The sequence below is a fragment of the Silene latifolia genome, chromosome X (assembly GCF_048544455.1).
Source record: "Silene latifolia isolate original U9 population chromosome X, ASM4854445v1, whole genome shotgun sequence".
NCBI lineage: Eukaryota > Viridiplantae > Streptophyta > Magnoliopsida > Caryophyllales > Caryophyllaceae > Silene > Silene latifolia.
In genome coordinates this window covers 243,955,574-243,967,129 of record NC_133537.1, presented here as the reverse complement: position 1 = coordinate 243,967,129, position 11,556 = coordinate 243,955,574, and positions in this window count along the sequence as shown.

Sequence of the window (11,556 nt, the reverse complement as noted above, 5' to 3'; positions counted from 1 at the left end):
GTTTTAACAACGGGTCATACTTAAACAACCGTTGTTAATGAAAAAACTAATAACAACGGTTAAATTTTAACCGTTGTTAATGGTTTGGCGCCAAATCAGTGAAAAGTAATCACAACGGTTATATTAGAACCCGTTTTTAATACTTTTTAACAACGGTTGTAATCTCAATAACCGTTGTTATTAATATTATGAAAATCTTAAGAACAACATATTGCTTTATTCTGCTATACACTACAAACACAAACACAAGCTAATACTGCTACTATATCATCCTCCATTCCTCCCTGATCGTCTCTCTGTCTTCATCTCCGTCACTGTTGTCACGTCTTCTCTCCCTCATCGCGCGTGTTTATCAATCAGGTATATATATGTTTCTTAGCAACGCTTATTATAACTAGATATAGGATTTTTTGGGTTATTATCTAATTTGTTGATAATTTAGCTTAATTGCTTTCCTGAATTTCGTTTATTTGTTTGCCTATTATTGTATTTTCTGAATTAGTTGCCTATTATTACGAATGTAGAATAATGACTCGAACTTGGATGATTGATGCAAATATGAGTGACCGCACCTACAAGGATGGTTTAGCTGAATTTTATGAATTCGTTTCGAACAATTTGAATGGTTCTTCTAGTATTGCATGTCCTTGTGAAAGATGTGGTAATATTAGCTATATGGCTTTTCCGGACGTTAAAATACACCTAGAAAAGTGGAGATTTAGTCGATCCTATACACTTTGGATTTTTCATGGGGAATCATTAGAGGAAGAGAATAACTCTGAAGAAGATGATGTTGATGTACACGAAAGGCTAACTGATGATCCTGAGTTTGCCGAGTTTTTTGAGTTGGAAGAGTTGGAAGTAGAGAAGTTGAATGTTGGGTCTATAGATAATGAAGAGAATGATGATGAGTCCATTGCTTTTGAAGATGTAGGTGATGACACTAGTAATTGGGATGACCTTAACAACATGTATGAGAAGTTGTGTGAGTCTGAAGCACCTCTTTATCCTGGTTGTAAGTTCACAAAAATGTCGGCTGTGGTGAAGTTGTATAATATCAAGGGGGCAAATGGGGTGAGTGACACGTGTTTCACTAGTTTTTTAGCCTTAATAAAGGAGTTGCTTTCTGATGGTAATGTTCTACCTGTTAAGACATATGAGGCGAAAAAACTAATAAGAGGAGTGGGTATGAAATATGAGAAAATACATGCATGTCCAAATGATTGCATATTGTATCGGAAATTATATCAAAACTTAACCAATTGCCCTAAATGTTTGGAGTGGCGTTATAAGGATAAGGAAGGGATCCCGGCTAAGGTGTTGTGGTATTTTCCATTGATACCAAGAGTCATAAGGATTTATGCGAATCCCGATGATGCAAAAATGTTAACTTGGCATGAAACAGGAAGAATAAATGATGGAAAGCTAAGACACCCGGCAGATGGTAAGCAATGGAAATCGTTCGACGCTAAGTATCCCGAGTTCGGCAATGAACCTAGAAACTTACGTCTAGCGCTGTCCACCGATGGAATGAACCCACACGGAAACATGAGTAGCCAACATAGTACTTGGCCAGTAGTGTTGGCTATTTATAACTTACCTCCATATGTGTGCATGAAAAGAAAGTATTTGATGTTGTCGTTGTTAATTTCCGGCCCTAAACAACCTGGAAATGATATAGATGTATATTTGGAACCTCTTCTAGATGATTTGCGATTGTTGTGGGATAGTGGGATAGAAGTATTTGATGCATATAAGAACGAAACTTTCAATTTGAGAGCGATGTTATTGTGTACAATAACGACTATCCGACTTATGGCGACCTTTATAGGCACACAGTTCATGGGAAAGAGGCTTGTCCATTGTGTGGGGAGGATATCGAGTCCGAATACTTGAAGTCTTCTCGTAAGTATGTGTATATGGGAAATAGGAGGTTCTTGTCTCATGACCATTGTTATCGCAAGATGGAGAAAGCATTCAATGGAAGACAAGAACTTCGTCAACCTCCTAGAATTTTGAGTGGGCATGAAGTTTATCAGAAAGTAAAGCATATTGAGATAGATTATGGGAAGAAGAGCGGCTCTAAATTGTCTACTCGTGGGTATAAGAAAAGATCCATATTTTTTGATAAACTTCCATATTGGCACGACCGGAGGTCGAGGCATTGCCTCGATTTCATGCACATTGAGAAAAATGTCTGTGATAATATTATCAATACCCTTCCGAATGTTCCTGGTAAAACAAAGGATAACGCCGCAGCTAGGGAAGATATGAAAATGATGGGTATTAGGCTAGAGTTGGCACCACGAGAAGAGAGGTAATCGTACATTTTTACCGCCCGGCTTTTTACCCTTTCACGGAATGAGAGAAAAGAGTTCTGTGCATGCTTGAATGGAATTAAAGTGCCACATGGTTATTCGTCGAACATCAAAAGCCTAGTGTCGATGCAAGACCTAAAACTCACCGGGTTAAAGTCACATGATTGTCACACTTTGATGCAACAATTACTACCTGTGGCTATTCGTTCCATTTTACCTGAAAAGGTAAGATATGCTATAACTAGATTCTGTCTCTTCTTCCAGTCCATATGCGAGAAAGTCATCGATCCCGATGACGCGGATTCATTGCAGGACCTCGTTGTAACCTCTCTTTGTCAGTTGGAAATGTATTTTCCACCCTCTTTCTTCACTATCATGATTCATCTGACCATTCACTTGGTTAGGGAGATTTTGTACCTTGGGCCCGTGTACTTGAGATACCAGTATCCTTTCGAAAGATTGATGAAAGTCTACAAGGACTATACATCTAATCGGTATCGTCCGGAAGGTTGTATTGTTGAACGCGCTATTTTAGACGAAGCTCTTTCATATTGTTACGCTCATCTCTCCCCTGAGGAGTTGATTGGCGTTTCTAAGAATCGTCATAGTGACTGGATGACCGGAAAAGGTATTAGGGGCCGGGTTGAAAAAATTGTGACACGTGAAATGTTGCATTTAGCACACATGTATGTGCTAAACAACGAAGATGAGGTGCAACCTTATATTCAACAACACAAAGATGAGCTCAAATACGATCACCAAAACAAGACCGAGAAGTGGATTGCGAACGAGCATACGAAGACGTTTCCAGAGTGGTTTAGGAATATTGTCTTACAGTGTACTGATCAAACTGGTGATGACATCTCTCCTAGGTTACTACGTCTTAGTTTAGGTCCAAATGCCAGGGTCACCTTTTACAACAGTTTTGCCATTAATGGATATACTTTTTACACCCGCGAGCAAGATGAGTTGAGCACAATGCAAAATAGTGGTGTGAGTTCTGAATTTGAGGCAATGCACTTTGCTACTTCAAAAGATAAAAAGCCTATTTGGGGAAAATGCCTTTATTATGGTGTTATTCAAGAAATATTGGTACTAGATTACATTGATTTCACAATGCCTTTGTTTCGATGTAACTGGGTTGATAACAACATCCATTGTGTCCGAAAGGATAAGATGGGATTTACGTTGGTCAATCTGGGTAAGGTTGGCAATAATAAGGATGATCCTTTCATAATGGCATCCCAAGCTAAACAAGTGTTCTATGTCACCGATCCTATGGATAAGAAGTGGTCTGTTGTACTGTCTATAAGGAAAAGAAGGAGTAGTCCATCCGATAATGATGATGATGATCAGGAAGTCGTTTTTGAGGGAATGGATCAGTCTACCACTGTATCTTATTTCGACGATGTTGACACTGATCATGAGGACACTGAAAGCATCTATATGCGTGATGACCATGGTGAAGGTATTTGGGTTAACGAAGAAACTATGACATCCAAGAAACGTCCCCGATCCTGAGATAGTTCATCAGGACACATACAGTATATGCATGCATGCTGGTGTAAGTTGTCTTATTTTCTTGATCTTATTATTAGATGTGGATGCTGGTGTTGAAATTGCTGAATAATGTATTGTTACAGGTTTGGACTGTAATGGAATTACAGTAATTTTTTAAAAAAAAAGAGGTTCAACAATAACAACGGTTATATTTAAATTACCCGTTGTTAATACTTTCAACAACGGGTGTAGTACCTCTACCCGTTGTCAATTATTTTTTTGACGTATTTCATTTTGGCGCAAATTTGGTGAAAATATATTACAACGGGTATATGTTACCCGTTGTAATAAACTTTTGACAACGGTTGACTTTTATTGACCCGTTGTTATTAACATATAACAACGGTTCTTCTTTGAGCACCCGTTGTTAATAGTTTGTCTTAATAAAAAACTAATATAGAAACCCATCCAAAGATGCCATATACAAACTAACACACACAACATTATTACTCCAACCGTTGGTATCCTGTGTTAATCCTTCTCTCTTCCTCGCTTTTTACATTCTCGTCGCCCATTTAAAACCCGATTCCGTTGCCTTCCCTTATCATCCTGCTCGTTCTCTTTATCATCATCATCAACAGGTATGTTCACTTTAATTTTGTGTTTCGTCATTAGGGTTTTAAGACGATCATCTTGTTTCTTTTTTCATGCATTTGTTTGTTTTTCGTCTTCTTTGTTATCTTTATCATCCCGCATCATCTACTTTACTCCTCTTATCAGGGTTTAGGATTTTAGAAGCTCAATCTGTTGTTTTAAGTTTTCATTCCTATTAGGGTTTAGGGTTTTAGATAATACTCTGCATGTACGTTGTTAAGTTGTTCATATCCAGCTATATCATTCATATTTGGTTTTTAGGATTATCATGGGTGAAAAACGTAAAAGAAGTCAAAAGAATAATGAGCCTGGTGATAATAAGCCTGGTGAGAGGGGTGCTACGAAGTGCAAGAAAGTCCTTGCAGCTATAGCCGCTAAACAGTAGTTCGAAATAACATGGAGTGAGAAGGGTTTCCCTCTTGGTCCAAATGCGGGTCTTTTCTCCAGTTGGATTGGTGCTTGCACAAGACAGTTTGTGCCTATCTATTTAGAGGATGTTAAAAGTTTGAATCCAAAATTGGCGGAGTTATACTTGGCTCGTATAAAGGAAGGCTTTATTATACCCGATGAAAGTCATGATGAGTATTTAATGCATAAGGCGGTGATGTCCACAGGCCGTGGAAGTGTGGCGTTGCTAGGGATTGGTTGTATGTGGACAAGGCAACGGGGAGATGCGTAAGAGCCCACCGGAAAACAAGTGTCCCACCATCAAGCGGGAAGAATGGGATCTTTTCAAAAAGATGAGAACTACGAGAAGTTTCAGTTAAATATCCTCTCCTTTTAACGATTTACCTATCATTTTTTTAATTAATGAGTCCTTTATATAATCTTTTTATTATCTCATCTACTTGCGCTTTTATATAATTATTTGAAGGCCGTTAGCAAAAGAAATCGTGCTAACATTTCATGCAAGAAGGGGAAATTCTATGGTTCTCGAGGCGATTCTGAAAAGATAGAAGAGGACCTCGTAAGTAGCATGCATTATTGCCCTGTGAGACTTTATTTTTTAATCACACTTGGACTTGCATTGATACACATTTACGTGTATAAATGTTACCATGTTAATGTGTAGGTGGCAAAGGGAGTGAAAGAGGTGGATCGGCATGTAACTTATAAACAAGGGCACACGCCTAAAGGATCCTGTCGTCGCGACAAATATGATCGGAAGTTTTGGCCAACATAGTAAGCATTATTTTATTGATTTGACGAGTTCATTACTAACTTTATTATTTTAGTCACAAATATAATTTGAAGTTTATTTAATATATTATAGGATAAAGTAGTGAAAGAGGTAGAAGAAGGGAAATTCACTCCCAGGGGTCGTAATGACGTTCTTGCTAGAGCGATCGGCCGACCCGAACATCCAGGTCGTTTGAGGGGCGTCCGTTACAGGTTGGAGTAACGAAATATTATGGGAAAACTGCCCAGATAAAGAAGAAAAGGAAGACTAAGTCCGAGAACGCTGACATGGTAACATTTATTCTATTATTTTCATTTAAGTTCAATTCACATGTTATTGTTGGGATAAAAATTGCTGACACATTACATTCTTGGCAAGCGACTTATTAATGGCATCCGTACTACTAAAGCTGAATGTTGGAGGTAAGCTTTCCGAAGAAGAAGTGAAGATGATGGAGGATGTCATTTCTAAAGGGGGTAATAATAAGGTACAACAGATTGGTGAAGAGGCCGCTACTACCTTGGCAATACATGAGAAGGAAGTATCGGTCAACGAGATTCGAAAGATCGGTACCTAATAATGCTTCCGAAGTTGTAACAACTAAAGCCGATCAGGTACCTAATATACTTCCTTATTTTTCTTTTGTTTTTTTTTTTTTTTTGGGTAAGATCGGGGGTGTGTTCACTTTGCCAACTTCCGACATGGTGCCATTGAATTGGTTAATTTTATTAGGTAAATAATGGGTCCGAAAAGGAGATGCAACTTGATGAGAAGACGGTGATGGAAAACGGCATACATCCCCTTCAAGTCGGTTCCTGTTTTCGTAAGGTATGCATGAAGTGTTTAATTAGTTAAATTTATATGAATGCTTTGAAGTTTGTGCAAAAATCGGCTGAGACAGAAAGCGTTTTTGCAAAATCTTTTGAATCTTTGAAGCGTTTTTGCAAAGATATATATAATAATGTATATGTATGTGTATATTCTTCAGGCCGTAAACAATAGGCCATTATTCTTGCACGACCCTAATAGAATCGAAAAGCCACCTGTGCGTGTTGGCCGGGTCTCGTAGAAAACAAACTGCAGCAGCGAAATCGTAGTTCATGGCGAAAAACTTTTGCCGAATCATAGAATAGTAGAGATAACTACAATCAATCCAGGCTATGAAAAATTTCCACGCTTTGTCCCGATTCGTGACGACATTACCATTCTGGGAGATGCGCTTGGAAGTTTCATCCAATGGCCTGATACTCACATCTACTTGGCGAAGATATCTCCGCCGCCTCCGCTTTGAAGTGGAAAGCGATTGGGGTTAGAAGAAATACCTTTATATATATATATGTGTTACATTTTTAATTGTTGAATGTTTTTATATGTTAAATTTATATGTTATTTTTTTTTGTAGGGAACAAAAAAGGCGGCTTTGGCGGATAAGCCTAAGTCCACAGACATGCCAACAACCTCGACTTCACAACAACTTGATGAGGTATGTATTTAATTAACTTCTCCATTTTTTTAAAAATTAACCTCGCCCCTTTATTTATATTTTGTCTGTATTTATAAAAAGCATGGTAATTTTGTGTAGGGGACAAAAAAGACTGATAAGCCTAAGTCCCCAGTCTTACCTGCTACTACTACCTCATCATTGAAAGAGCAGGTTGACGAGGTATTTAATTAAGTACGCTTTTATTTTTATTACTCCAACTAGGATATGTTACCTTTGGATTTTTTATTATTTTAATTATCTATACTACATGTGTAGGCTGCTGGTAGTAGCACCACATCAAAGACTCATTATTTCCGTAGTGAAAGTTAGGAGTATAAACTCCACAAAATATAAAGGGAAGGATTACATGCAAAAAGTAAGAACGGGGACGATGATGAGACTGTATGAGGAGGCTGGCCATCGCATAGCCTCCGAGCAACTGATAATTATTCCGCTCGAGGAGGATATTCTAGGGGTTGAGCGCCAAGCATGCATATCATGGGATCTGCTAGCCGTATGGGCTGGACTAGACCAGATTGATGTCCAACACATATTTGTTTGGATGAAGTAAGTTTCTTAATAAATAATTTCATAGTCTAATATTCTGACTACTAGGTAGATAGTGTTTTAAATACCGGAATTAATACCGTAATAATGTAGGATATTGCAAACCAGAGTGATCCCCGAGAAGAATATTCCATCTGATCAATACGGATTCATGTGCCCCTTTGTTTTATCTTTATTTATTCCGGATTTCACGTTCGAACAACGGGTAGATTATATTGCTCAGCAATTGGCGACAACCAAGAAGCTGATTTTTGGCGTTTATAATGAAAAAGGGTAATAAACAAATTAATATTACGTTTCCCCTACAATTGCATTTTCATAACTAATATATGTACTTGTTAATAATGATGATGTCTCTTGATGTAGGACTCATTGGGTGCTAGCAGCCATCATGCCGACAAAGAAAAAAGTTTTCTGGTTGGACTCTTTACATCATCAACCAAGCGAGACTTTTAAGCACTTGATTAAAATGTAAGTTTATAATACTGATTTATTTATAATAACATTTTCAATTTTTATTTATAGAAAAAAGCTCGTTCATATTTTTGCCCCTAAAAAAATTAGTTTCTGCCTCCTTTTTTATTTTTTAAAAAAGGGCCTTTAAGAAGAAAAGAGCAAACGAGGAGGATCAACCCACGAACGATTCGATGTTGGCCCCGATTTTTTACGATAACAGGGGTACGTGCTCAAATACAATAACATTAAGTGCAAAATCTGTGTTTAATACTAATACAATACCTAAAGTTCAAGATTCTGATGTGAGCCTTCTCTCGTCTGTTTTTTTTATGTAATAATAGGCCCTCGCCAGACCGATAGCATACAATGTGGATACTACGCTTGTCGGTTCATGTTGGAGATTATTAGGCGAAGATATCTCGTTATTCCAGAAAGGGTTAGTAATAATTTAAACATGTGTTTATTACTTTTTTTTAAATTAGAGCTAATGTTGTCTTGCAATTGCTGCTATATATACCATGATGTTGCTAATGTTGTCTTGCTTGCTGCTATATATACCATAATGTATTCTCTTTGTTTTTTCCGCGAGTATGTAATCAACCACTAACAGATTGAGCAATACTCAAGTATAGATATAGACGAGGTAAGAGACATGTGGGGCAACTACGTCTTAGAATATATATAGATAGAAATGCATGATACTATACTCACAGTTTAGATCAGCTTATTAGTAATTTTTTTGTTGAAGTTAGGGAATGATTAATTAGTTCATGTAAATTCAACTCCTTGTAATTATGTATATATATATATATGATGCTGCTGTTGTATGTGGTTGAATTGAATCTATTGAGTTCTGATGAACCCAGCTATGATTTATCTTTGGTCTTTGGTATATGGTCTTTCTTGATATATGCGAGTTTTTGAATGGCATGAAACAAATTTAATTTTTCAGAACATTAGGTGTACGTAATAAAAACGGTTACTAAAAAAAAACCGTTGTGAATACCTTTCACAACGGTTAATAAAACTAACACCGTTGTGAATGACATTTACAAATACCCGCGCATAATATTCAACAACAGGTTTTAATCAAAGAACCGTTGTTAAAAGTATTCACAATTTTGGAGGTAAAATTACAACAACGGGTATTAAACAAAGAACCGTTGTTACTAACAATTTCAACAACGGGTATGTAACATAAACCCGTTGTCAAAAGACTTCATAATTTTGGAGGGAAAGTTACAACAACGGTTATACATACGACAACCGTTGTTATATTATTCCCTCCAAAATTTTGAAACACTTTCCACAACGGAGAACACCCAACAACAACGGCTTTTAACCGTGGTGAATACTTTAGACAACGGTTTCACTAAATAAGCAAACCGTTGTAAATACCTTCTACAACGGCCGCATTAACAACGTCCGCTTTTTTATTTTACAACGGTTTTTACCCGTTGTTATAGGTTGTATCTGTAGTAGTGTAATAGGTGGCATGAAGAATCAAGGAGATGGGACTCATCAAAAATTAAGGGTTCATCCCATTAAACCTCTAAATTAGAATTGCTTAGTTCCATCAACCTCAAATGGATCAACAAAATCCTCCATGAAAGGATTTTCAAAGGAGTCTAAGGACTCGGGCAAGACCTCATTTGAAGGCTCAACCGCATCATAATCACAAGAAGGCTCAACAACATCTACTATGAGAGGCTCATCCATTACAAACTCAATGTCATCAACATGAGTCTCTAAATGGTCAATTAGAATGACACTAGGGGGATTTCAAAAGAGAGAGTTAGACCATCATCATCGTCATCCAATAATTCAAAGTCAATAGGGGGAAAAGACTCACATTAAGAGGGCGGAACGGCAAAAGGAGAAAAAATAGGCTCACGTGGTAGAAAAATAGGCTCACGTCGTCTCAATTTCTTTTGAGAAAGTTGGTCCAAACGAACCTGAACCACTTTAAGCTCCTCTCCGATAATGTGCCATAAAGCTTGTTGGCGAGCTACCTCCCGACATTGGGCAGCCATGAACCTTAGGAAAACCCAAAGCTCCTCCCCACTCATATGGTAAAGACTCCCACAACTCATGTAAAGAGCCAAATCACGGAACTTAGAATCCATACCTTCAAGCACGACCTGACCCGATTCATATTCACTGTAAATACATCAAAAAGAAGCAATACGGCCGACATATTGTTCAAATTAGGAAAGATAGTCATGAAAGGGTTGGTTTTGTTGTTGCAAGAAAGGGAATACAGCCTATTGAAATTCATGCATTAAACGGCCACTTTAGTTGTGGCGGTTACATTGTCTATGTGATAATGGTTGAGATTAAGAGGTGATTAATGAGACATTAAATCGGATTTTAATGGTCATTATTCTTCTTAATACATCTCTTTGTAACAGCTCTTTTGGATCACTATAAAGAGTGGCTGATTCTTTGTGAATCAGATAACAACGATACACAGCACACAACAATTAGAAACATATACTATCACTACGGTTAAGCTTTCCATCATATAGGAGCTTTGAAACTTGGGATGTGAATATATCCGGTGACTCTAGTAGCCACCGGCACCCGTCTCGGTCTCGGTTTCATGGACAGAAAGCAGCACGTCGATCCTTGTACCTATTCCACTATTAAGGTACTCATATTCTAACAGTGGTATCAGAGTCGATCATGTTTGGCTTTTGTCCCGACTTAAAACATAATTAAATTAAAAATTCGTTTTATTTATCATGTCTTTGGGACCATCCCTGACTATAAGTTGAATTCATTGATAATATTTACATATCTTTAATTCATATGTTGAATTAGAATTTGAATTCATATGTTGAATTTACATACAATAGTTACAACCTCTTCTTTTCATTGTCTCTATTTATTAAATTGAATTCTTACTCAATTTCATCTTTAGTATGCTTCAGGTCTCCGTGACCATTTTGAGTGTAAGTCACCATCGTCTGATGCCGAGCAGCGGTGCGTGTGTGTCACGTACCGATATCGATCATAAGGAGTTGAGCGTGTAAGTCATCTCGACACAACAATCTTCGTTTTTTGACGATCGTATCAACGACGCGTGAATGTCACGCGTTGACACTAGTCCTATCATGTTAAGCGCATAGGTCGGATTAATCGTCTTCTCCGGTGCCGATCTATGTGATGGCGTTGATCGTTCTTGCCGTGGTGGTACAAGATTGATGCATATGTCGATTTTGGTTGTGCCACCGGTTGCTTCAGTTGTACTTCTGTGTGAAGTCGTTAAAGCTCGTTTTTTGATCTAAAATGGGAATGAAGATGGGGTTCTTCAACCCTTATGTATTGAAGATGAATGAAATCTGGCTTACAAGAGAAACGAAGAAGGATGTGTTCTCTTTTATTTCTTGTAGAGT